General features: G+C 43.3%; 1 protein-coding gene, 1 long non-coding RNA gene and 1 pseudogene across 2 annotated transcripts in view; 2 read left to right on the top strand and 1 right to left on the bottom strand.

Annotated features, from left to right (window-relative positions):
• Window positions 1–26763, bottom strand: part of LOC111956639 (actin-binding protein IPP) — a 390618-nt gene that overhangs the window by 289440 nt on the left and 74415 nt on the right. The window lies entirely within an intron of this gene.
• Window positions 2606–5666, top strand: LOC111956664 (uncharacterized; annotated as a pseudogene).
• On the top strand, window positions 23321–25106 carry LOC139023479 (uncharacterized). Its single transcript, XR_011474596.1, has 2 exons — window positions 23321–23782; window positions 23902–25106. It is a non-coding gene; the product is annotated as an uncharacterized lncRNA (long non-coding RNA).

Here is a 26763-nt window from a genome sequence, read left to right as displayed (position 1 = left end):
TGGGGACACTACATCACTGCCAAGTCTAAGGGGAGAGCTACAAAATTCTAGCCCCTTGGGTGCTGCCATAGAGTTACATTAGAAGTGCCCATCCAAGAAGGCTCAAGGTCATTGGCCACAGATAAAATGACGTCAAATCACGTTATATGTACAGTAGCTTTGATTGGACTGATCATGTCAACATCATACTTTCAAAATGTTAAACAACAAGTTGGAAATTGCAAATTCAACAATGAGTGGTGTCGTGGTAATTTCCTGTATTACTAAATGATGAGAGTTTACAAACCACACACAAGTCAGAGTTATATTTTAAATTCCATCTTTAATTAGATGAGCTTCACCATAGCCCTTTGACTCTCAGATCAATTCAGTGTCTATAAATGAATTCTCTGAGTGCTTACAAAATAATTCTTAGTATCTTTTAAAGCCAAGATACACCCCTCTCAACTCACATGACGAACCACAGATCTTAGGAACTTCACAAAGGGCCTTTTACTTGAAAGAGGAGTATCCCATAGCCAGATAGCATTAGCTATAAATTATCGTTCAGTATGGTCTCTTAGACGAGTTTCTACTTCTCGTTCTTGGTACTTTCTAGTACCAAAACATTACCTCATCCAATGGCATATATCAATTGTCAATTCTAGATACTCCCATCTCAAATACACCCACTCTTCTCCCCACTCCTGGAGAAGCTCACTAAGGGGAGTGAACCTCTAGGTCATATACTATGAAAGATAAGTTCAACATCAGAGGGGTAATACAATATTTCCAGACACTGCCATACTCCTCCCCCCCCAATGGGAAAATGAGGGAATGACTGGAGTACAGACATAGTGGAGCCCTTCACAGATATATTCATTATGAAGACAATGTTCAAACCTGACTTCTCCCTTTCTGATATTCTGCATATTACCAGACATGTAAAAGACAAGCCTGACCTCTCCCCTCTCTGGGCCCCAAGTGACTTTTCCCTAGAAAGAAAGGAAAATGCAACTGCCAACAGTATAGTCCAAAATAATACATTCTAATGACAAGTATAAAGTAAATAAAACATCTTACTTATCTATGTTACTTAACTAATTCTGATTCAGCTACGACAGTGGTTTGGAAGGAATCAGTGACAGTGGCTAACATTAACTGCAAGCATTGCAAAGCAAACACTAGCCTGCTATTCAGTGGAGTGGCTGTGTGGTGCCAAATCTGGGATTAAGGGGCTCTTTTCCAAATTTAAAATGATAAACATTCAACATTGGCCATGCTGTCAATGAAGCAATGTTTTGTGCCGCGCTCAAAACAACTTAACTTGGAACTGCAAAAACTTGACTTCAGCGAGTTCAAGACAACTGGGAAGTCGGAAATAAACAAGCTCCAACAGGGAAAATAAGTTTTGAACGGTCATCCAACTCTGAATTGTAAATCCAGGCTCTTTCTAGAGCTACGACCTGAAGATCAATGACGTCATCATGATTCGACCTGAGTTCCCAGTTGTTTTGAATGCAACATAAATCCAGAGAATGCCAGACTGATGACAAAATTTGCCCGCGAAGGACCACCACACCACCCTCCTGTTCAAGTGAGCACAGCACAACAAGGTGAGGCAAAAAATGTATTGTATGCTGCTGCATAAATGATGTAATATGCCAAGGAGATATGTATACTGTAGCTAAGAAAGTAATACTAAGTGTATGTTGTGTAGGAAGATGTTAGTAGCCCATGTGCCTCAACCTAATAATTTGGTCTATTTCCCCCTCTTAATTTCACCTACTGTTCGACTTGGTAGTGCACATGTAGTCTATAACCTGTTTTAGAGAAATGTAATCATTGAATATTGTAAGAGCTTTCATTGTCTGCTTATATGCCTCCTTTATTTATCCTACGGTGCTGACTTGGTGTACAGATTGCCCCTTATCTGCTTGTCGTCCCCTTATGCCATAGTTTGTACATCTTAATTGTCATTGGAAACCACATTTGTTTAAGCAAGTCAGCCATAGCAGCTATGTTTTTTTTTAAAGGCAGTAAATAAGGCTGAATGAACTGTTTTGCTGCCAGACAAGGCACCGTTTGTCACCGTTATAGTGCAATTAATGTATTGGTTAGTGTTGTGGCATTGCTGGCATGCATCCATCCCACTAGTTTTTTCCCCTTCACCAATATTTACATGCTCAAATCGCCACTGCCTCTCAGGCTGTTGACCTGATTCAGATTGGGTTAAAGTAGTGGAATAAGGTGTTGGGTTTTAATGAGTATGGTTAGTTGGTAGGGTAATTAAAAATGTATATGATTTTTTTCTGGTTCCCCTTGAACATTTTGTATTACAAAGTGTAATGGGGCGGCAGGTAGACTAGTGGTTAGAGCATTGTGCCAGTAACCAAAAGGTTGCTGGATCGAATCCCCAAGCTGACAAGGTCAAATCTGTCATTCTGGCCCTGAACAAGGCAGTTTACCCATTGTTCCCCGGTAGGCCGTCATTGTAAATAAGAACTTGTTCTTCAGGATGGACTTGCCTAGTTAAATAAAAAATAGTTCAGTTGGAGGCGGTAATGTAATGTATTGGATGCAAACCTCCGTTAAACCTCACCGAAGAAGAAGTTTAGGGTAAACCTTTGTCGTCATTTCCGTTATCCATCTTTCCAGACTTCTTTTTTTTTACCAAACAATGCTGCTTGCCAGTTTCGGTAAACTGTACAGTAGTAGAAACGATTCTGTTATAAACATTTCCCAGAGGCACTAGCACTACATATTCGCTTTTGTATAACAGCAGTGATTTTATTTGAAGAACAATGTCTAACACTGTTTCTTTCAGTACACAAATAGCTGCAATCATGGATGTGCTATCAAAGGCAGCAGTTGCAGAAATAACCAAACTTGTAGACGAGGGGACCGTCGTGCTACGGCTTGAAATGTGTCGGAAAGAAAATGAGATGGAAGGCCTTCAAAATAGTTTACAGCTGATGGAAAGAGAACTGAGGAAAGCTCAAAGAGAAGCAGCAATACGAGTGACAAATGACAGGCAACATGCTGAGGAAATTCAGGTTGGGAGTGGGACTCCGCAAAAAGGTAAGAGTATGTGCTTTTAGCAACGCGGGTAAATTTACATACACTAGCGTTGCTTTCCATTGTATCCATAAAAAGGATGCCAGCTGGTTCATGATTTTGACTGCCTGAGAAACACTGCCCGTCTGTCTTTCTCGTCCCGACTCGTTCATTACTATGGGACAGCTGGAGATAGAATGTTTCCATATTCAAAATGTTGCAAATGTCGGTGAGACAGACAAATCTCCGCTGTTGAAATCTAAATGTTAGTCTAAAAGAAATGTGAGATCATGTCTAGATGCTTTTTATAGTGGAGATTACGTTTATAAATTGCCTGGCTAGGTTGATGAGACAGTGGATTGCACAGTCAGATGGAACAGAGTAAATAGGCATTTTAATGTCATTGATTTAGCTGGTGGTAACTTGTGTAATAGACACAGGCGGAATGCGGTTTTAATCATTAAGCATTCAGGATTAGACCCACCCGTTGTATAAGTAGAACATAAAACAATTTGACAAATAGTTGCATCCGTGAGTTGTATTGACTAATGTCAATAAAAGGTCCGCCAAAGCAAATCCTGATTTAAAAAATGAATTGATATTAATGCTGTAAGTACAGGAATTGTTTTCTCACTGGGAAATGAATATCCAACTAGTCAGTGAAAACTGTAGTTGTGAGCTTGTTAAAGTATTAGACACTATGTCCTGGGATTTCCTATGATCTTCTATGTAGAAGAACCCCTTAGCATCTAACAACTTGTGTAGCTTGTGAAAAATGTTACGTGTGTTGGTGAGAGTCTAAGCTTTTCATAGATAGCTTTTAATAGTTTGTAGCTCAAACCATTCGTATTCTACACAAACTTAAGGATCTGCCCTTGTCTCACAAACACCACTCTAGCTTAGCCCCTGTTAATCACAGACTAATGGTTGGTAACGAGGTATGATATCTGGTATCTATGCAGAAGAACTGTAAGAATCCAATGGTACAACCCAGTAGTCTGTAGCTGAAACACACAATGTTTAAAAGGGGTTAAAGTCCAAAACGCATCACGTTACGGTAGGACTCATTGGGTTAAACAGGTCTGTTGTAACTTCTGGCTTCCCACAGATACAATTGAAAGCAAGGTTAGTGTATGTAATATATATATATTTATGCCATTTAGAAGACTCTTTTATCCAAAGCAGCTTAGTCATGCATGCATATATTTTTTTGCATGGGTGTCCGGGAATCGAACCCACTACCCTGAAGTTACAAGCACAATGTACCAACTGAGCTACAAAGGACCACACCCCTTGTTGTAAATACACCCGAGGCGTGTTGACATTTGGTGCTATCAAGTCAGGTTATTTTGCATTGTTCAAGGTGTTGTTTTATTGCTTATTTGACTTTACAATTACTATACTTCCAGGTGATGAAGAGAACCAAAAAGCCCAAGCCATGCCTGTAGAGAACCCAGTAGAGAGCTTCAATGAGCTGCAGCGGTCTGGACACCTTGAAGAGGAGAGGAGTGGACTGGAGTTTCTGGTGAAAGCAGAGCAGGTGGAAGAACATGTAGCCCAGGGAACCATAGAAGATCAAGGAATCACAGAAAGTGTGGACTTTAGAATGGATGAGAGAGATAGTCAGCTGTGGTCCTCTGTTACACAAGGACTAAGTGGGAATAATTCTGGCCACCCAGATGGGTCTTACTCTACAGGGAGATGCTTACAGATGTTCTCATCTCAGGCAGATCAATATCCCGCTCCCATCCCATCCCATCCTTCCTGTATGTCTTTGTCCACTGTAGAGAAACCACTGGATGACATATTCAGCACTGTCCCACTGAAAGTGGAYCCTGAGAGGCATCCTGTGTARCATGACYATGCCATGTCTGAGTCCATACATGTTGTGCAGGGGCAGTACAGAGATACTCTGCATCCTGTTGTGAGMGAGGGCTTGATTTTACAMCCCAGAATGCAGCAGCCAGYACCTTCTTCACAAGGGCTCTTGAGASCAACTGAGAGCACATCAGAGTCACACTCACACAACCAAGAGCATATTCTTAATAYGAACAGATTGAAAACAAAGAGGATGGTAAATGTTTGGAGAGCTGTACCAAACCAAAAAGTGTTKATCTGCTCATTGTGTGGAAAGAGCTTCCACCGCCATTGTCAACTTGAAGCACACCAACACTCTCATGCTGGAGTCAAGCCATACAGATGTCTTGAGTGTGGGAAAAGTTTTACTCAGAAACAAAGACTTAAGTCACATCAGAGTGTTCACACGGGTGAGAGACCTTTCAGTTGCAGACTCTGTGGCAAGAGGTTTGCAAGGCAGGACAACTGCCAAACACATGAGCGATTTCACAGTGGACAAAAGCCATTTAGTTGTGTGCTGTGTGGTAAAAGTTTCACAGTTCTCTGTAACCTCAAACTACATCAAAAACATCAATGTAAGTAAATTTGCCAATGTCTGAATGTAAGATTGCATGTTCCGTGTTTTCCTCAGCATTGTACACTTAATGAACTGTTCAACTGTACTGAGATTAGGTTTACAATCAAGTATTTCAAGATGTCATCCAATGATTTTTAAATAGTGATATCCCAAGTATAAATACAGTAAAGTACACCACAAACTAAAGGGTAAAACATTTTTACTTGTGCTTTGTCATGTCTTACCTGGACCACCAATTGAGATATGCCTTTAGATTTATATTTTTATTTAACCTTTATTTACCAGGTAGGCTAGTTGAGAACAAGTTCTCATTTACAACTGCGACCTGGCCAAGATAAAGCAAAGCAGTACGACACAAACAACAACACAGAGTTACACATGGAATAAACAAACATACAGTCAAGTATGTAGTTACACATATATAAGTATATATATATGTAAGTATGTAGTGTGTGTGTGTATATATATATATATATATATATACACACACAAGTATTTAGTATACATAGTTAAGTAAATCAGGTGTAAAATGAGGTGAAAAGGAGACTGGAGTGCCACTTTAAAATGTTGAAGCTTTTTTAATGTGATTTATCTTTGCCTCATCAAGAGAGCAACAGCTGCATGCTAGCTTAAATTGCTTTGTGCATATTCTCTTGTATTTATGATTCATTTCCGTAGCACGTCCAATAGTGTTACTTTGTTGCATGATCGTAGCAGCAGTTCGAGTTAGTACATTTTGAGGTTAAAATAAAGTTTACATTTGATTGCATTGTAAAAATTYTAACATTTCTACAAGGAGTTTGCAGTGCAATGCAACGAAATGTGAAACTGTCAATCAACCACTATATTTGTTTACTCAATCAACCACTATTTGTTTACGGATAGTTGAATTGTTGTTCGACTGCCAGCTTGGCTTACTGGATGTGCAGAGCCTTTTGTAACATAAGTTGCATGATTAACGTTACTGCTTGAGGATTTTGTACCCTGTTGGTTTTGACATGACTGATAATAATAGCCTAATTGTTTCTTCCCGTTGTAACTAGGTGTCCACTGTCCCAAGTGCGACTGTCAGAAAGATGCTTCAACATTTGTTTTGGCCCAGAGGCTGAGACTTGCTGCTCCAGGCCCGGTCTAAGGTTAAGCTCATCGTTAGATCCTTCGTAAGAGCATCGTTAAATCTCTGAACTGTTTGCCTTACCCAGAGCTGCCAACTCTAACGCATTGGCCGTGAGACACGCATTTGAACCTCTTCTCACGCATCGAAAAGTACTGGTTTTATTTTTAAATATTTATTTTTCAAATTAGTCATTTTCAACTGTGCTCCAAATGGTTTTGAAATCGGAGCACCTGCAATTTAATAACATCACAAGCGGAACCTTTATCATTATTGGCCTGTCTTGCCACGGCACTGTGAACTGCGGCACATTAAAGCATATGATTGGTCTAGTTATGTAATGGATCAAGATGATTGGATGCGCGTTTTAAAGAAAAACACAAGATTAATGTGGTGCTGAATGGAGAGAGAGAACGTTCGCCGGAGTTTATAAAACTGTAAAAAAAAGCAACACGGTAGCGCTGTTTTATGTACAATGCTGTCAACAAAATTAGTTTGCTGTTACTCCCATCTCTATTGCAGAATACAGCCTTTTGACAGCATGTACTAAAGTTGATTTAATCCACACTTGCATTAGTCCCCTCGTTTGGTGATTGGCATTTAGGCTGTGACATCGAAAAGGCAGCAGATAGAGACCGACAGTATATTTTAGCATGAAAGTTTGGTAGGGTGGCCTGATTCTAGGGGGGAAATAAATATAACAAACATTTGGTTGGAGTGTAGGGTCGTCTAAAGGGCATTTTATTATCTATTTACTTTATTTACCAGGTCAGTGGAACAATTCTCATTCTTAACAATGGGCTAAAATATAGGGTAATTGATATACTTGTCACCAAGAACACTACTATTATTCCCCACACTTGTTTTATTATTCCACTTCATCACAATTTTGCCAGTGTAATCACATATTTGAAATCTGATATGCCTAATTGTCTTTCAAAATGAATTATAGGAGGCTGTATAAACCCAGGCCCTGCATGTCCCCAGGCACCCTAATTTGTTGACTTCTGTGATCGAAAAAGCCTTGGTTTCATGCATGTCAACATCAGAAGCCTCCTCCCTAAGTTTGTTTTACTCACTGCTTTGGCACACTCTGCCAACCCTGATGTCCTTGCCGTGTCTGAATCCTGGCTTAGGAAGGCCACAAAATTCAGAGATTTCCATACCCAACTATAACATTTTCCATCAAGATAGAACTGCCAAAGGGGGAGGAGTTGCAATCTACTGCAGAGATAGCCTGCAAAGAAATGTCATACTTTCCAGGTCCATACCCAAACAGTTCGAACTTCTAATTTTAAAAATGAATCTCTCCAGAAATAAGTCTCTCACTGTTGCCGCCTGCTCCCGACCCCCCTCAGCTCCCAGCTGTGCCCTGGACACCATTTGTGAATTGATCGCCGCCCATCTAGCTTCAGAGTTTGTTCTGTTAGGTGACCTAAACTGGGATATGCTTAACACCCCGGCAGTCCTACAATCTAAGCTAGATGCCCTCAATCTCACACAAATCATCAAGGAACCCACCAGGTACAACCCTAAATCTGTAAACATGGGCACCCTCATAGACATTATCCTGACAAACTTGCCCTCCAAATACACCTCTGCTGTCTTCAATCAGGATCTCAGCGATCACTGCCTCATTGCCTGTATCTGCTACGGGTCCGCGGTCAAACGACCACCCCTCATCACTGTCAAACGCTCCCTAAAACACTTCTGCGAGCAGGCCTTTCTAATCGACCTGGCCCGGGTACCCTGGAAGGATATTGACCTCATCCCGTCAGTTGAGGATGCCTGGTCATTCTTTAAAAGTAACTTCCTCACCATCTTAGATAAGCATGCCCCGTTCAAAAAATGCAGAACTAAGAACAGATATAGCCCTTGGTTCACTCCAGACCTGACTGCCCTCGACCAGCACAAAAACATCCTGTGGCGAACTGCAATAGCATCGAATAGTCCCCGCGATATGCAACTGTTCAGGGAAGTCAGGAACCAATACACGCAATCAGTCAGGAAAGCAAAGGCTAGCTTTTTCAAGCAGAAATTTGCATCCTGTAGGTCTAACTCCAAAAAGTTCTGGGACACTAAAGTCCATGGAGAACAAGAGCACCTCCTCCCAGCTGCCCACTGCACTGAGGCTAGGTAACACGGTCACCACGAATAAAATCCATGATAATCGAAGACTTCAACAAGCATTTCTCAACGGCTGGCCATGCCTTCCACCTGGCACTCCAACCTCGGCCAACAGCTCCGCCCCCCCCCCCCCGCAGCTACTCGCCCAAGCGTCCCCAGCTTCTCCTTTACCCAATCCAAATAGCAGATGTTCTGAAAGAGCTGCAAAACCTGGACCCATACAAGTCAGCTGGGCTTGACAATCTAGACCCTCTATTTCTGAAACTATCCGCCGCCATTGTTGCAACCCCTATTACCAGCCTGTTCAACCTCTCTTTCATATCGTCTGAGATCCCCAAGGATTGGAAGCTGCCGCGGTCATCCCCCTCTTCAAAGGGGAGACACCCTGGACCCAAACTGTTACAGACCTATATCCATCCTGCCCTGCCTATCTAAGGTCTTCGAAAGCCAAGTTAATAAACAGATCACTGACCATCTCGAATCCCACCGTACCTCTTCCGCTGTGCAATCCGGTTTCCGAGCCGGTCACGGGTGCACCTCGACCACGCTCAAGGTACTAAATGATATCATAACCGCCATCGATAAAAGACAGTACTGTGCAGCCGTCTTCATCGACCTGGCCAAGGCTTTCGACTCTGTCAATCACCATATTCTTATCGGCAGACTCAGTAGCCTCGGTTTTTCTGATGACTGTCTTGCCTGTTTCACCAACTACTATGCAGACAGAGTTCAGTGTGTCAAATCGGAGGGCATGTTGTCCAGTCCTCTGGCAGTCTCTATGGGGGTACCACAGGGTTCAATTCTCGGGCCGACTCTTTTCTCTGTATATATCAATGATGTTGCTCTTGCTGCGGGCGTTCCTGATCCACCTCTACGCAGACGACACCATTCTGTATACTTCTGGCCCTTCCTTGGACACTGTGCTATCTAACCTACAAACGAGCTTCAATGCCATACAACACCCTTCCGTGGCCTCCAACTGCTCTTAAATGCTAATAAAACCAAATGCATGCTTTTCAACCGTTCGCTGCCTGCACCCGCCCACCGACTAGCATCACCCACCCTGGACGGTTCCGACCTAGAATATGTGGACATCTATAAATACCTAGGTGTCTGGCTAGACTGTAAACTCTCCTTCCAGACTCATATTAAACATCTCCAATCCAAAATCAAATCAAGAATCGGCTTTCTATTTCGCAAACAAAGCCTCCTCCACACACGCCGCCAAACTTACTCTAGTAAAACTGACTATCCTACCGATCCTTGACTTCGGCGATGTCATCTACAAAATAGCTTCCAATACTCAACTCAGCAAACTAGATGCAGTTTATCATAGTGCCATCCGTTTTGTTACTAAAACACCTTATACCACCCACCACTGCGACCTGTATGCTCTAGTCGGCTGGCCCTCGCTACATATTCGCCGCCAGACCCACTGGCTCCAGGTCATCTATAAGTCCATGCTAGGTAAAGCTCCGCCTTATCTCGGTTCACTGGTCACGATAACAACACCCACCCGTAGCACGCGCTCCAGCAGGTATATCTCACTGATCATCCCAAAAGCGAACACCTCATTTGGCCGCCTTTCCTTCCAGTTCTCTGCTGCCTGTGACTGGAACGAATTGCAATAATCGCTGAAGTTGGAGACTTTTATTTCCCTCACCAACTTTAAACATCTGCTATCTGAGCAGCTAACCGATCGCTGCAGCTGTACATAGTCCATCTGTAAACAGCCCACCCAATTTACCTACCTCATCCCCTTACTGTTTTTATTTATTTACTTTTCTGCTCTTTTGCACACCAGTATCTCTACTTGCACATTGATCATCTGATGATTTATCACTCCAGTGTTAATCTGCTAAATTGTAATTATTCGCTCCTATTGCCTATTTATTGCCTACCTCCTCATGCCTTTTGCACACAATGTATATAGACTTATTTTTTTCCTACTGTGTTATTGACTTGTTTATTGTTTACTCCTTGTGTAACTCTGTGTTGTCTGTTCACACTGCTATGCTTCATCTTGTCCAGGTCGCAGTTGTAAATGAGAACTTGTTCTCAACTAGCCTACCTGGTTAAATAAAGGTGAAATATTGTAAAAATGTTTACAGTTTTGAATAAGTCATACAGATGAAATGCTCCAGGCCTCTCATATAATATTTTGACGTGTGTATTGTGCACGTTAGGCAGAGATGATTGGGGGACTCACACCTCCCATAAATGTATATTGTATATATCTATGCAGAGTAAAATTATGGCAAGGATCTTCAGCTAGTAGGCATAAACCACCTGAATATTGATATTCATTAGATTTTTCTTGAACGTTGGATGATTTTGAGAAATATATTGTTATAACCAGAACATTTTCAAACATCCAGCACTTGGGAAACATCGATAAGGGGTGGCCAACCCTCCTGGAGAGCAAGCAGGATTTTTTCCCATTTTTACCCAAAAAACATGTTTCAAAAAAATATTAAGGGGGGCGCTGGTGACCGGCAACATGTGAAGACGCGTCTTCTTGGTGCTCCGATCCAGGGCAAACAATTTACTATTAATACTTGACCAACACCTCCCACCGTGTTCATTTTGTAACATTTAATTTGGAATCGAACCCAATTTACTACTCTGACTTTTTTGGAGTGAAAAATTTGGCCTTTTAATCGTTAAAATGTCTAGACAAGGTGGAGGTGGAAAGTTAAGTTCCTAGGCGTACACATCACAGACAAACTGAAATGGTCCACCCACACTGACAGCAACAGCACCTCTTCAACCTCAGGACGCTGAATAAATTTATTCTGTCACCCAAAACCCTGACAAACTTTTACAGATGCACAATCGAGAGCATCCTGTCGGGCTGTATCACAGCCTGGTACGGCAACTGCACAGCCTTCAACCGCAAGGCTCTCCAGAGGGTGGTGCGGTCTGCACAACGCATCACCGGGGGCAAACTACCTGCCCTCCATGACACCTACAGCACCCGATGTCACAGGAAGGCCAAAAAGATCAGCAAGAACAACCACCCGAGCCACTGCCTGTTCACACCGCTATAATCCAGAAGGCGAGGTCAGTACAGTTGCATCAAAGCTGGGACTGAGAGATAGCTGTTTTTCAATCTCAAGGCTATCAGACTGTTAAATAGCCATCACTAACTCAGTGAGGCTGCTGCCTACACTGAGTCCCAATCACTGGACACTTTAATAAATGGATCACTAGTCACTTTAAATAATGCCACTTTAATAATGTTACATATCTTACATAACTCATATCACATGTATATACTGTAATTTATACCATCTACTGCACCTTGCCTATGCCGCTCGGACATCTCTCATCCATATACTTATATGTACATATTCTCATTCACCCCTTTAGATTTGTGTGTATTGGGTAGTTGTTGGGGAATTGTTAGATAATACTGCACTGTTGGAACTAGAAGCACAAGCATTTCGCTACACTCGCATTAACATCTGCTAACCATGTGTTTGTGACCAATAAAATTTGATTTGATTTGACAACGGCCGAGAGTAGTAGAGATATACCAGTACAGAGGGATAGGCCAAAAAGTAAAATAAGTTTCAGTAAGATTGGATTTTTAGCATTTATAGCAATGGTTATTAATTGTACTGCAGGGATGGATGAGAAGTCTCAGAAATTTGAGGTTGTGGTGGCATCTGCAGAGAGGTATTTGGGTGTACGAGACTTAGAGTTACAGGATGTGTTAAGTGGCGATGTCCCATCCTTTCAGGGTGATGGCATAAGGTAGGAATAAATAGGGGGGGGGGGGTGTTAATTTTATTTTATATCATTTTGAAATTGGTGAGTATAGTGTTAGATGGTAGGGTATTTGTTTAGTACATTTTAATTTTTCAAAGTATAAGGGAGTTATACTCCAGTCTAGTAGGTGGCGGAAATGCAACAAATTGGATGCCAACCGCCGTTAAACCTCATAGAAGAAGACGACAACGGCCGCGGGCCACAAAGGAGCAGGCCTCTGCTGAAGCCTCGGGCTCACCTGACACGGACTCTGATCCCCCCTGACATAGCCATGGTAATGGCGGCTATCATTGAGTCTGAAGAGGCTGTGCTGGCTAAGGTGGAGTCATTATCCACTGATCTATCCGCACAAATAGCTATTTTCGCCACCGAGGTCAACATAAAGATCGACCGCGTTAACGAAGACTTGGCGAGACATGACACCCGTCTGAATTGTTTTATTTTTTATTTCATCTTTATTTAACCAGGAAGGCTTGTTGACAACAAGTTCTCATTTGCAACTGCGACCTGGCCAATATAAAGCATAGCAGTTCGACACATACAACAACCCAGAGTTACACATGGAATAAACAAAACATACAGTAGAAAAAAAGAAAACAAAGTCTATATACAGTGTGTGCAAATGAGGTAAGATAAGGGAGTTAAGGCAATAAATAGGCCATGGTGGCAAAGTAATTACAATATAGCAATTAAACACTGGAATGGTAGATGTGCAGAAGATGAATGTGCAAGTAGAGATACTGGGGTGCAAAGGAGCAAGATAAATAAAAACAGTATGGGGATGAGGTAGATAGATTTGCTGTTTACAGATGGCTATGTACAGGTGCAGTGATCTGTGAGCTGCTCTGACAGCTGGTGCTTAAAGCTAGTGAGGGAGATATGAGTCTCCAGCTTCAGTGATTTTTGCAGTTTGTTCCAGTCATTGGCAGCAGAGAACTGGAAGGAAAGGCGGCCAAAGGAGGAATTGGCTTTGGGGGTGACCAGTGAGATATACCTGCTGGAGCACGTGCTACGAGTGGGTGCTGCTATGGTGACCAGTGAGCTGAGATAAGGCGGGGCTTTACCTAGAAGAGACTTGTAGATGACCTGGAGCCAGTGGGTTTGGCGACAGGTATGAACCGAGGGCCAGCCAACGAGAGTGTACAGGTCGCAGTGGTGGGTAGTATATGGGGCTTTGGTGACAAAACGGATGGCACTGTGATAGACTGCATCCAATTTGTTGAGTAGAGTGTTGGAGGCTATTTTATAAATGACAAAGTCGCCGAAGTCGAGGATCGGTAGGATGGTCAGTTTTACGAGGGTATGTTTGGCAGCATGAGTGAAGGATGCTTTGTTGCGAAATAGGAAGCCGATTTCTAGATTTAATTTTGGATTGGAGATGCTTAATGTGAGTCTGGAAGGAGAGTTTACAGTCTAACCAGGCACCTAGGTATTTGTAGTTATCCACATATTCTAAGTCAGAGCCGTCCAGAGTAGTGATGCTGGACAGGCGGGCAGGTGCGGGCAGTGATCAGTTGAAGAGCATGCATTTAGTTTTACTTGCATTTCGGAGCAGTTGGAGGCCACGGAAAGAGTGTATGGCATTGAAGCTCGTCTGTAGGTTTGTTAACACAGTGTCCAAAGAACTGCCAGAAGTATATAGAATGGTGTCGTCTGCGAAGAGGTGGATCAGAGAATCACCAGCAGCAAGAGCGACATCATTGATGTATACAGAGAAGAGAGTCGGCCCGAGAATTGAACCCTGTGGCACCCCCATAGAGACTGCCAGAGGTCCGATTTGACACACTGAACTCTATCAGAGAAGTAGTTGGTACCCATGACCAGCTCTGAAACCAGATTGCATGGCGGAGAAGGTATGGTGGGATTCGAAATGGTCGGTAATCTGTTTGTTAACATGGCTTTTGAAGACCTTAGAAAGGCAGGGTAGGATAGATATAGGTCTGTAGCAGTTTGGGTCTAGAGTGTCTCCCCCTTTGAAGAGGGGGATGACCGCGGCAGCTTCCCAATCTTTGGAAATCTCAGACGATACAAAAGAGGTTGAACAGGCTAGTGATAGGGGTTGTAACAATTTCGGCAGATAAGTTTAGAAAGAGAGGGTCCAGATTGTCTAGCCCGGCTGATTTGTAGGGGTCCAGATTTTGCAGCTCTTTCAGAACATCAGCTATCTGGATTGGGGTGAAGGAGAAATGGGGAGGCTTGGGCGAGTTGCTGTGGGGAGTGCAGGGCTGTTGACCGGGGTAGGGGTAGCGAGGTGGGAAGCATGGCCAGCGGTAGAAAAATTCTCAATTATAGTGGATTTATCGGTGGTGACACTGTTTCCTAGCCTCAGTCCAGTGAGCAGCTGGGAGGAGGTGCTCTTATTCTTCTTTTTTGAGTTTGTGCTACAGGATGCAAATTTCTGCTTGAAAAAGCTAGCCTTATTTTTCCTAACTGCTTGTGTATATTGGTTCCTAACTTCCCTGAAAATGTGCATATCACGGGGGCTATTCGATGCTAATGCAGAACGCCACAGGATTTTTTTGTACTGGTCAAGTCTGGAGAGAACCAAGGGCTATATCTGTTCCTGGTTCTAAATTTTTTGAAACGGGCATGCTTATTTAAGATGTTGAGGAAGGCACTTTTAAAGAATGACCAGGCATCCTCCACTGATGGGATGAGGTCAATATCATTCCAGGATACCCGGGCCAGGTCGATTAGAAAGGCCTGCTCGCTGAAGTGTTTTAGGGAGCGTTTGACAGTGATGAGGGGTGGTTGTTTGACCGCGGACCCATTATGGATGCAGGTAGTGATCGCTGAGATCTTGGTTGAAAACAGCAGAGGTGTATTTGGAGGGCAAGTTGGTTAGGATGATATCTATGAGGGTGCCCATGTTTACGGATTTAGGGTTGTACCTGGTGTGTTCATTGATAATTTGTGTGAGATTGAGGGCATCAAGCTTAGATTGTAGGATGGCCGGGGTGTTAAGCATGTCTCAGGTTAGGTCACCTAGCAGCACGAGCTCTGAAGATAGATGGGGGGCAATCAGTTCACATATGGTGTCCAGGGCACAGCTGGGGGCAGAGGGTGGTCTATAACAAGCGGCAACGGTGAGAGACTTGTTTCTGGAAAGGTGGATTTTTAGAAGTAGAAGCTCAAATTGTTTGGGTACAGCTGTGGATAGTAAGACAGAACTCTGCAGGCTGTCTCTGCAGTAGATTGAAACTCCGCCCCCCTTTGGCAGTTCTATCTTGTTGGAAAATGTTATAGTTAGGGATGAAAATGTCAGGGTTTTTGGTAATGTTCCTGAGCCAGTATTCAGACACGGCTAGGACATCCGGGTTGGCAGTGTGTGCTAGGGTAGTGAATAAAACAAACTTAGGGAGGAGGCTACTAATGTTAACATGCATGAAACCAAGTCTTTTACGGTTACAGAAGTCAACAAATGATAGCGCCTGGGGAATGGGAGTGGAGCTGGGCGCTGCAGGGCCTGGATTAACCTCCACATCACCAGAGGATGAGTAGGATAAGGGTACGGCTAAAGGCTAAAAGAACTGGTCGCCTAGTACGTTCGGAGCAGAGAGTAAAAGGAGCAGATTTCTGGGTACGGTAGAGTAGATTCAAGGCATAATGTACAGACAAAGGTATGGTAGGATGTGAATACAGTGGGGGTAAACCTGTGCATAGAGTGACGATGAAAAAGATATTGTCTCTAGAAATATCATTTAAACCAGGTGATGTCATCGCGTGTGTGGTAGGTGGAACTAAAGTGTTAAATAAGGCGTATTGAGCAGGGCTAGAGGCTCTACAGTGAAATAAGGCAATAAATACTAACCAAAACGGCAATGGACAAGGCATATTGACGTTAGCGAGAGGCATGCGTAGCCGAGTGAATCAAAGGAGTCCAGTGAGTGGCTTCTGGCAGCTTGCGTGCCAGGGCTAGCAAGTTAGCAGAAAGGCCTTGGAGGGACGTCGCGATGGATGAACGTCTGTTGTGGCCGCCTCGTGCTATTACGTCGCCAGACGAATCAGCAGGGCTCCGTGTGGTAAACCAGGCCAATTAGCAAAATAGGTATGGTTGCCAAAGAACTTGTCCGATGGGCCTCTTAAGCTAACAGTCCGATGTGCTCTGGACAGCTAGCAGGTAGCAGGCTAACGGGTGGGCATTCAAGGGACGGCAGAGCCAGTTGAGAAAACCCCCTCGGGCAAATCACGTCGGTGGTCCAGTCATGATGGGTCGGCGGGGGTCCGGGCCAGTTGGCAAAATAGGTATTGTAGCACAGGGAGTGGCTGATGGGCTTCTTTGGCTAGCCGAGAGAATAGTCTCGAAGATGGCGCAAATATTTACTCCGACAAAGTGGTGACACTGGAAGAGCAAGTCACCCGGCTATAATCAGATGTTGTCAAACTCACTTGCAAAGTTGAGGACCTCAAGAACAGACAGCGTCGGGGGAATGGTCGCATTTTCGGGGTGAGAGAGGGACTCGAGACAGTAGGCGGAATGCAGCCTACCCTGTCCATAGCTAAACTGCTACAGGAAATGCGATTACGCCCCCACCCTTGACCGTGCGCACAGAAACATACAGTCCATAGTGGAGAGTCGCCCAGACCCATAGTAGTTCAATTCCACTACCTTCAGGAGAAGGATGTCTTCCGTAAGGCAGTGCGAGCGGCTCCCATCACCCACGACGGCTGGAATATTCTCATTTACTCTGACTATACAGCGGCAGTCATGAAGAAGTCAGCCTTCAACGAGGTGAGGGGCTCCTACACCGCTGTCTGGACACCAAGTTCGGCATTCTTTACCCAGCTGTACGGAAGATAACTACTCCCTCCGGCGAGCAGAAGACATTCATAGACCCTTCCAAGGCCAAATAATACATTGTCGCGCACCTACATCCACAGGAGGACAGGCGAAATAATACTAACTAGCCATTGTGGGCTCATACCCTGCACTAGCCGTGCTAACGCGACCAAGGACCAACTAGTGAATTCATGTCTTGATTAGAAACCCTGCTGCCAAAAAATGACAATTATTCATCCAGTAACTTAACGTTAAGAACAATGATGTTATGTATAGGGTGACATGTTCACACAAGTACAATATAGTTTGAATAGTATTGTAATGAAACAGAGGGAGCAGGTCTCGGACCCTCGATCTTCTAGCCCGAAGTCCAGCGCGCTATCGACTGCCGCAAAAGCATGCTCGTGCGGCAGAGTCGATATCCGTGCTTATATACCCAGGGTCGTTACAGTATTTTATTTGCAGTACATGGCACAGTTAGCTTTTACCAACTAGATGCGGCTGTACAGCCACCATGATAGGTGGCGCGGTAATAATTAGCCTAGTCGCCACCAAAGTCTAACCACTGAGCTCTCTTTCCATGCCTTAATAGGATACCCAACTAACATACTGTGAGCATGTTTAATACATACAAGTTTATACTCCCAAAGGGCCATGTATTATCCTTTACTATTTTACTGTTTGTTCCGCCCTGGTGCTTGGTGGCGGATTGCACGGGTTTGCAGGTTGTATAGCCGAGCGAACACTGCAGGACGGGTATTAATTAACAAGCGTTTGCCAGTCAATTTTCGGTGTTCTTGGAGTGTGTATGTACAGTGGCAAGAAAAAGTATGTGAACCCTTTGGAATTACCTGGACTTCTGCATAAATTGGTCATAAAATCTGATCTTCATCTAGGTCACAACAATAGACAAACACAGTCTGCTTAAACTAACAACACACAAACAATTATACGTTTTCGTGTCTTTATTGAACACACTGTGTAAACATTCACAGAGCAGGGTGGAAAAAATGTGAACTTTTGGATTTAATAACTGGTTGACCCTCTTTTGGCAGCAATAACCTCAACCAAATGTTTTCTGTAGTTGCGGATCAGACCTGCACAACGGTCAGGAGGAATTTTGGACCATTTCTCTTTACAAAACTGTTTCAGTTCAGCAATATTCTTGGGATGTCTGGTGTGTTTCAGTTCAGCAATATTCTTGGGATGTCTGGTGTGAACTGCTTTCTTGAGGTCATTCCACAGCATCTCAATCGGGTTGAGGTCAGTACTCTGTGGCATGACCTCAAGAAAGCAGTTCATTGCATCCAAGTCTAGACAGATCCAGACCGAAGCCCAACAATGTCATTTCAAAATCAGGTGCAGTAATTAACCAATTTCTAGAATCCTATAATTTGTCTGATCTATGGAAAAGGAGCAATCCCAATGCTAAACAGTACTCTTTTTTTCCTCCAGTCCAGCACTCATACTCTAGGATTGACTTTTTCCTGCTGGACAATAGAATTCTTTCTTTTGTAACTAATAGCCAATATCACAGCATCTTTATCTCAGACCATAGCCCTGTCCAGCTAGATATCCGCTTTCCGGACAGTACTGTGTCACAACGCGTGTGACGACTTGACCCACTTCTACTATCCTGTAGTGCGTTTTTTTTTTAAATACATAAACTCATATTGATGTCTTTTTACAGATCAACTGAACCCCTGTCCTGTCTCACTCTACTGTGTGGGAGTCGTTAAAAGCATATCTAAGGGGCCAAATTATTTGACAACAAACAGCGCACCAAACGCTTATCGGAGCTATCTCAACTCATTCTAGATGTGGACAACAGATATGCCTCTTCTCCGACTCCTGAACTCTACAAAAAGAGACTGCTACACCAATCGTAATTTGACAATCTTTCCACCAAACAAACGGAGCAGCTTCTGTTTAAGTCGAGGCAAAGATTCTATGAACACGGAGAGAAAGCTGGCAAGTTATCTCGCCAGCTTTGACAATCTGCTGCTAGCAGCACCATACCATACCTGAAATCCACATCACCAACGAACTTTCATGGTCCAAACACACGAAGACAGTCGTGAAGAGGACACAACAAAACATTTCCCCCTCAGGAGACTGAAAAGATTTGGCATGGGTCCCCAGATCCTCTAAAGGTTCTACAGCTGCACCATCAAGAGCATCCTGACCGGTTGCATCACCGCCTGGTATGGCAACTGCTCGGCATCTGACTGTAAGGCGCTACAGAGGGGTAATGCGTATGGTCCAGTACATCACTGGGGCCAAGATTATTGCCATCCAAGACTTACATAATAGGCGGTGTCAGAGGAAAGCCCATAAAATTGTCAGAGACTCTAGTCACCCAAGTTATAGACTGTTTTCTCTGCAACTGCACGGCAAGTGGTACTGGAGCACCAAGTATAGGACCAAAATGCTTCTCAACAGCTTCTACCGCCCCCAAAGCCATAAGACTGCTGAACAATTAATAAAATCGCCACCGGACTATTTACATTGACAGTGTACTTTTGTACACGGCTGCTACTCGCTGTTTATTATCAATGCATTGTCACTTCACCCCTACCTACGTGTACAAATTACCTCAACTAACCTGTACCCCCGCACACTGACTCGGTACCGGTACCCCCTGTATATAGCCTCGTTATTGGTATTCTTATTGTATTACTTTTTTAATTATTTTTTACTTTAGTCTATTTGGTAAATATTTTCTTAACCAACAGTGCAGTTCAAGAAGAGTTATGGGCTTGTAAGCATTTCACGGGAAGGTCTATACTTGTTGTATTTGATGTAGTGTTACATATTTACCTACAGAATAATACAATTTGCTTGAGACCACGTTAAATAAATCTGATATTAAGGCAAGATTTGAATGGATAAAGCTGATCTGAGAGCAGCACTGCCTTTCTTTCGATCCCATCAGTATCAACACATGTGCCAACGACACACTTAGTGAACGTTTTCTCTGTGGTGTTTTGGGTAACGCAAGTGACTACAATGCAGCGGATACCAGTCCCTGCTCTCTGCGGCTCTACATTGCACCTCATCGTGGAAGGCAAAGTCCCGCTGAACGTCTGGTGCGAACACAGAGTGAAAATTAAAGATGTAAACCACTGAGCCGATTTACGAGCTACCTGGTTTCTAAAGTGTAGTCTCAAAGCTCTCCACTTTTATAAGGGTTTATTCAAACATATATTTAGGCCTATATTTAGGCCTATATTAAATTATGACAACCCCAAATGCTTTATTATATTGATTAAGCTCCACTGTTGGATTTTGATTAAAAGTCACTGTCATTTTATTCAGCTGGCTGAAAACCACTTGTTTGTCACACGCACACATCATGTATCCTGTCATAAACTTTGCACTGTTTTCTCATGGTCACATTAAGCTGAATGACTATTAGGCCTAGTTGATGGGTATTATAACCTACATCAGAATTGGAGGAATACACCATTTACTTGTTGATATTACTTGTCATGTTTCTCATAGCATGTCAAATAGCTTGTCCAGTATGTGTGTGTTTTATATGACTAGCGCTGCTGTTTTGTGCTGGCAGGTTGGGTTCTGTGGGAGCTGGAGCCCTGTGGGTCTGTTGAGGTGAACCAGGCAGTGCAGGCAGGAATTTAAAAGTCAGTTCATTTCAGTATTTGGATTGAAGTCTGACTTAATTATACTGCCTGTATAATTCAGTCTGGGCCTAGAACCGTCCCACTTAGATTCAGGGCTACTCAGAAAACAGATTTTCTCTCTGTAAATGTCCTCCCTTTTGTTGCTATTTTTTTTTTTTTTTTTGTCTTAATTTTTTACCCCCTTTTATACCCAATTTTCGTGGTATCCAATCGCTAGTAATTACTATCTTGTCTCATCGCTACAACTCCCGTACGGGCTCGGGAGAGACGAAGGTCGAAAGTCATGCGTCCTCCGAAGCACAACCCAACCAAGCCGCACTGCTTCTTAACACAGTGCGCCTCCAACCCGGAAGCCAGCCGCACCAATGTGTCGGAGGAAACACCGTGCACCTGGCCCCCTCGGTTAGCGCGCACTGCGCCCGGCCCGCCACAGGAGTCGCTGGAGCGCGATGAGACAAGGATATCCCTACCGGCCAAACCCTCCCTAACCCAGACGACGCTAGGCCAATTGTGCGTCGCCCCACGGACCTCCCGGTCGCAGCCGGCTGCGACAGAGCCTGGGCGCGAACCCAGAGACTCTGGTGGCGCAGCTGGCGCTGCGATGCAGTGCCCTAGACCACTGCGCCACCCGGGAGGCCTGCTATTTTCAACCTATTAAGTTAACCTAACTTACAATTTTTATTTGGTTTCAATCAATCTGCAAAGGGTTGTCAATTTACACTCAAGTATGGAAATGTCAGGTATCACATCTCATGAATAACCATGGGTTTAAGGATGAGCAACCACATTTAACCTCTCTGGGATATGTGGGACGCTAGCGTCCCACCTCGCCAACAGCCAGTGAAATTGCAGGGCGCCAAATTCAAACAATCTCATAATTAAAATTCCTCAAACATACAAGTATTATACACCATTTTAAAGATAAACTTCTTGTTAATCCAGCCACAGTGTCTGATTTCAAAAAGGCTTTACGGCGAAAGCACACCTTGCGATTATGTTAGGTCAGCGCCTAGTCACAGAACCATACAGCCATTTTCCAAAGAGGGAGAGGTGTCACAAAAGACAGAAATAGCATTAAAATGAATCACTAACCTTTGATGATCTTCACCGGATGGCACTCCCAGGACTCCATGTTAGACAATAAATGTGTTTTGTTCGATAAAGTTCATCTTTATGTCCAAAAACCTCATTTGAAATTGGTGCGTTATGTTCAGAAATGCATTGTCTCAAACAAACATCCGGTGAAAGTGCAGAGAGCCACATCAAATTACAGAAATACTCATCATAAACATTGATCTAAGATACAAGTGTTACACAAACGATTATAGATAAACTTCTCCTTAATGCAACCGCTGTGTCAGATTTCAAAAAAACTTTACGGTAAAAGCACACCATGCAATTATGTTAGGTCAGCGCCTAGCCACAGAAAAACATACAGCCATTTTTCAACCAAGCAGAGGTGTCACAACTCAGAAATAGATTATAAATATTCACTTACCTTTGATGATCTTCATCGAAATGCACTCCCAGTTCCACAATAAATGTTTGTTTTGTTCGATAAAGTCCATTTATGTCCAAATACCTCCTTTTTGTTTGCGCATTTAGTTCACAAATCCAAATTCACAAGGCGCAGGCACTTAGTCCAGACAAAGTCAAAACAGTTTCATTACAGTTCGTAGAAACATGTCAAACGATGTATATAATCAGTCTTTAGGATGTTTTTATCATAAATCTTTAATATTCCAACCGGACAATTCCTTTGTCTTTAGAAATGAAAGGGAACGCAGCTCACTCACGGGTGCGCGCGTGACTTAGCTCATGGCATTCTGCCAGACACCTGGTTCAAACAGCTCTTATTCGCTCCCCCTTCATAGTAGAAGCCTGAAACAAGGTTCTAAAGACTGTTGACATCTAGTGGAAGCCTTAGGAAGTGCAATCTAACCCCATTTACACTGTATATTGGATAGGCAAAGATGTGAAAACCTCAGATTTCCCACTTCCTGGTTGGATTTTTTCTCAGGGTTTTGCCTGCCATGTGAGTTCTGTTATACTCACAGACATCATTCAAACCGTTTAAGAAACTTCAGAGTGTTTTCTATCCAAATCTACTAATTATATGCATATTCTAGCTTCTGGGCCTGAGTAGCAGGCAGTTTACTCTGGGCACCTTATTCATCCAAGCTACTCAATACTGCCCCCCAGTCCCAAAGAAGTTTAATAACTTAGGAGCATTGTCTAGAGATGTTTTGTCATTATTTGTATCAATTCTCTAAACCAATGCATTTTCTTTTTTTTATTGTTTTGGGTTATGAACTTCTGCAGAGAACTGATTCTCTTATTTGTGTTTTCAATTTTATAAGTAGCTGTTTGACTGATTTCACAGAAATATCCACATAAAAGGGCATTTATTAGAAAGTTTATGGTAACCCTTTCTGTCGTCGTTTCCGTTATCAAGCTTTCCCGGAAAACTTTTTTCACAAACAATGCTTCTAGCCAGCTTCAAGGAACTGTACAATAGAAGAAACGATTCTGTTATAAACATTTCACAGAAGCACTACATATTCGTTTTTGTGTAACAACGTTGATTTTATTTTTAAAAACAATGTCTGTTTCTTTCAGTACACAAATAGCTACCATCATGGACGTGCTAACAAAGTCAGCTGTTGCAGAAATAACCAAACTTGTAGACGAGGGCACTGTAGTTCTACAGCTGGAAATGTGTCGGAAAGAAAATGAGATAGAAGGCCTTCAAAATAGTTTACAGCTGATGGAAAGAGAATTAAGGAAAGCTCAAAGGGAAGCAGCAACACGAGTGACAGATGACAGGCAACATGCTGAAGGAATTCAGGTTGGGAGTGGGACTCCACAAAAAGGTGAGAGGCAAGCTTACTCTTAGTTGTACAAGTCAGGTTATGTTGCATTGTTCAGTGTTTTTGTTTTATTGCTTATTTGACTTTATATTTTCTCAAAATTACAAACTGTCTACTTCCAGGTGATGAAGAGGACCAGAAATCCCAAACTATGCCCGTAGAGAACCCAGTAGAGAGCTTCAATGAGCTGCAGCGGTCTGGACACCTTGAAGAGGAGAGGAGTGGACTGGAGTTTCTGGTGAAAGCAGAGCAGGTGGAAGAACATGTAGCCCAGGGAACCATAGAAGATCAAAGAATCACAGAAAGTGTGGACTTTAGAATGGATGAGAGAGATAGTCAGCTGTGGTCCTCTGTTACACAAGGACTAAGTGGGAATAATTCTGGCCACCCAGATGGGTCTTACTCTACAGGGAGATGCTTACAGATGTTCTCATCTCAGGCAGATCAATATCCCGCTCCCATCCCATCCCATCCTCCCCTGATATTGTCTTGTCCATTGTAGGGAAACCACTGGATGACTATTCAGCACTGTCCCACTGAAAGTGGAGCCTGAGAGGCATCCTTGTATCATGACAATGCCATGTCTGAGTCCATACATGTTGTGGGGGCAGTACAGAGATACTCTGCATCCCGTTGTGAGGGAGGGCTTGATTTTACAGCCCAGAATGCAGCAGCCAGGACCTTCTTCACAAGGGCTCTTGAGACCAACTGAGAGCACTTCAGAGTCACACTCACACACACCAAGGCATATTCTTAATAGGAACAGATTGAAAACAAAGAGGATGGTAAATGTTTGGAGAGCTGTACCAAACCAAAAAGTGTTCATCTGCTCATGTGTGGAAAGGCTTCCGCCATTGTCAACTTGAAGCACACCAACACTCTCATGCTGGAGTCAAGCCATACAGATGTCTTGAGTGTGGGAAAAGTTTTACTCAGAAAAATAGACTTAAGTCACATCAGAGTGTTCACACGGGTGAGAGACCTTTCAGTTGCAGACTCTGTGGCAAGATGTTTACAAGGCAGGACAACTGCCAAAGACATGAGCGATTTCACAGTGGACAAAAGCCATTTAGTTGTGTTCAGTGTGGTAAAAGTTTCACGGTTCTCAGTAACCTCAAACTACATCAAAAACATCAATGTAAATTTGCCAATGTCAGAGTTTAAGATTGCATGTTGTATAGTGTTTTCCTCAGCGTTGTACACTTAATGAACGTTTTACATATGTTGATTGTTGAGCCGTTCAACTGTACTGAGATTAGCAGGTTTAGGTTTTTTAATTGTTATTGGTTTCTACATTATGAATGAAGTATTAAAGATGTTAATCCTCTTTTTCATGTAATTTTTCTTTTCCTCATCAAGAGAGCAACAGCTCCACTTTTCTACCCATTAACTCAATTATCCATTTTTACTTCGTTTTAATCAATCTACAAAGAGATGGCAATTTACACCCTAGTATGGACATCTCAGGTATCACATATCATGCATAACTATGGGTATTGTTAAGGGTGAGCAAGCAAACGTAATAACTTCTTAGGAGCATTGTCTAGATACACTATATATACAAAAGTATGTGGACATTGCTACAAATGAGTGGATTTGGCTATTTCAGCCACACCCGTTGCTGACAGGTGTATGAAATCAAGCACACAGCCATGCAATCTCCATAGACAAACATTGGCAGTAGAATGGCCTTACTGAAGAGTTCAGTGACTTTCAACGTGGCACCGTCATAGAATACCACCTTTCCAACAACTCAGTTCATCAAATTTCTGCCCTGCTAGAGCTGCCCCGGTCAACTGTAAGGGCTGTTACTGTTAAGTGGAAACGTCTAGTAGCAACAACGGCTCAGCCGCAAAGTGGTAGGCCACACAAACTCACAGAACGGGACCACCGAGTGCTGAAGCGCGTAGCGCGTATAAATTGTCTGTCCTCAGTTGCAATACTGACTACCGAGTTCCAAACTGCCTTTGGAAGCAACATCAGCACAAGAACTGTTCGTTGGGAGCTTCATGAAATGGGTTTTCATGGCCGAGCAGCCGCACACAAGCTTAAGATTACCAGACACAATGCCAAGCGTCGGCTGGGCTGGAGTGGTGTAAAGCTTGCCGCCATTGGACTCTGGAGCAGGGGAAACGCGTTCTCTGAAGTGATGAATGAAGCTTCACCATCTGGCAGTCCGACAGCCCGAATGCAAAGTGCAAACTATAAAGTTGGGTGGAGGAGGAATAATGGTCTGGGGCTGTTTTTCATGGTTCGTGCTAGGCTCCTTAGTGAAGTTAAATCTTACAACGTACAATGATATTCTAGACGATTCTGTGCTTCCAACTTTGTGGCAACCGTTTAGGGAAGGATCTTTCCTGTTTCAGCATGACAATGCCCCTGTTCACAAAGCGAGGTCCATACAGAAATGGTTTGTTGAGATCGGTGTGGAAAAACTTGACTGGCCTGCACAGAGCACTGACCTCAACTCCATCAAACACCTTTGGGATGAATTGGAATGCTGACTGCGAGCCAGACCTAATCGCCCAACATCAGTGCCCGACATCACTAATGCTCTTGTGACCGAATGGAAACCACTGGATGACATATTCAGCACTGTCCCACTAAAAGTGGAACCTGAGAGGCATCCTGTGTATCATGACAATGCCATGTCTGAGTCCATACATGTTGTGCAGGGGCAGTACAGAGATACTCTGCATCCTGTTGTGAGGGAGGGCTTGATTTTACAGCCCAGAATGCAGCAGCCAGGACCTTCTTCACATGTGCTCATGAGACCAACTGAGAGCACTTCAGAGTCACACTCACACAACCAAGAGCATATTCTTAATAAGAACAGATTGAAAACAAAGAGGATGGTAAATGTTTGGAGAGCTGTACCAAATCAAAAAGTGTTCATCTGCTCATTGTGTGGAAAGAGCTTCCATTGTCAACTTGAAGCACACCAACACTCTCATGCTGGAGTCAAGCCATACAGATGTCTTGAG

This window comes from Salvelinus sp. IW2-2015, linkage group LG32 (assembly GCF_002910315.2).
Source record: "Salvelinus sp. IW2-2015 linkage group LG32, ASM291031v2, whole genome shotgun sequence".
Taxonomy (NCBI): domain Eukaryota; kingdom Metazoa; phylum Chordata; class Actinopteri; order Salmoniformes; family Salmonidae; genus Salvelinus; species Salvelinus sp. IW2-2015.
This window is presented reverse-complemented; position numbering and strand designations above follow the sequence as displayed.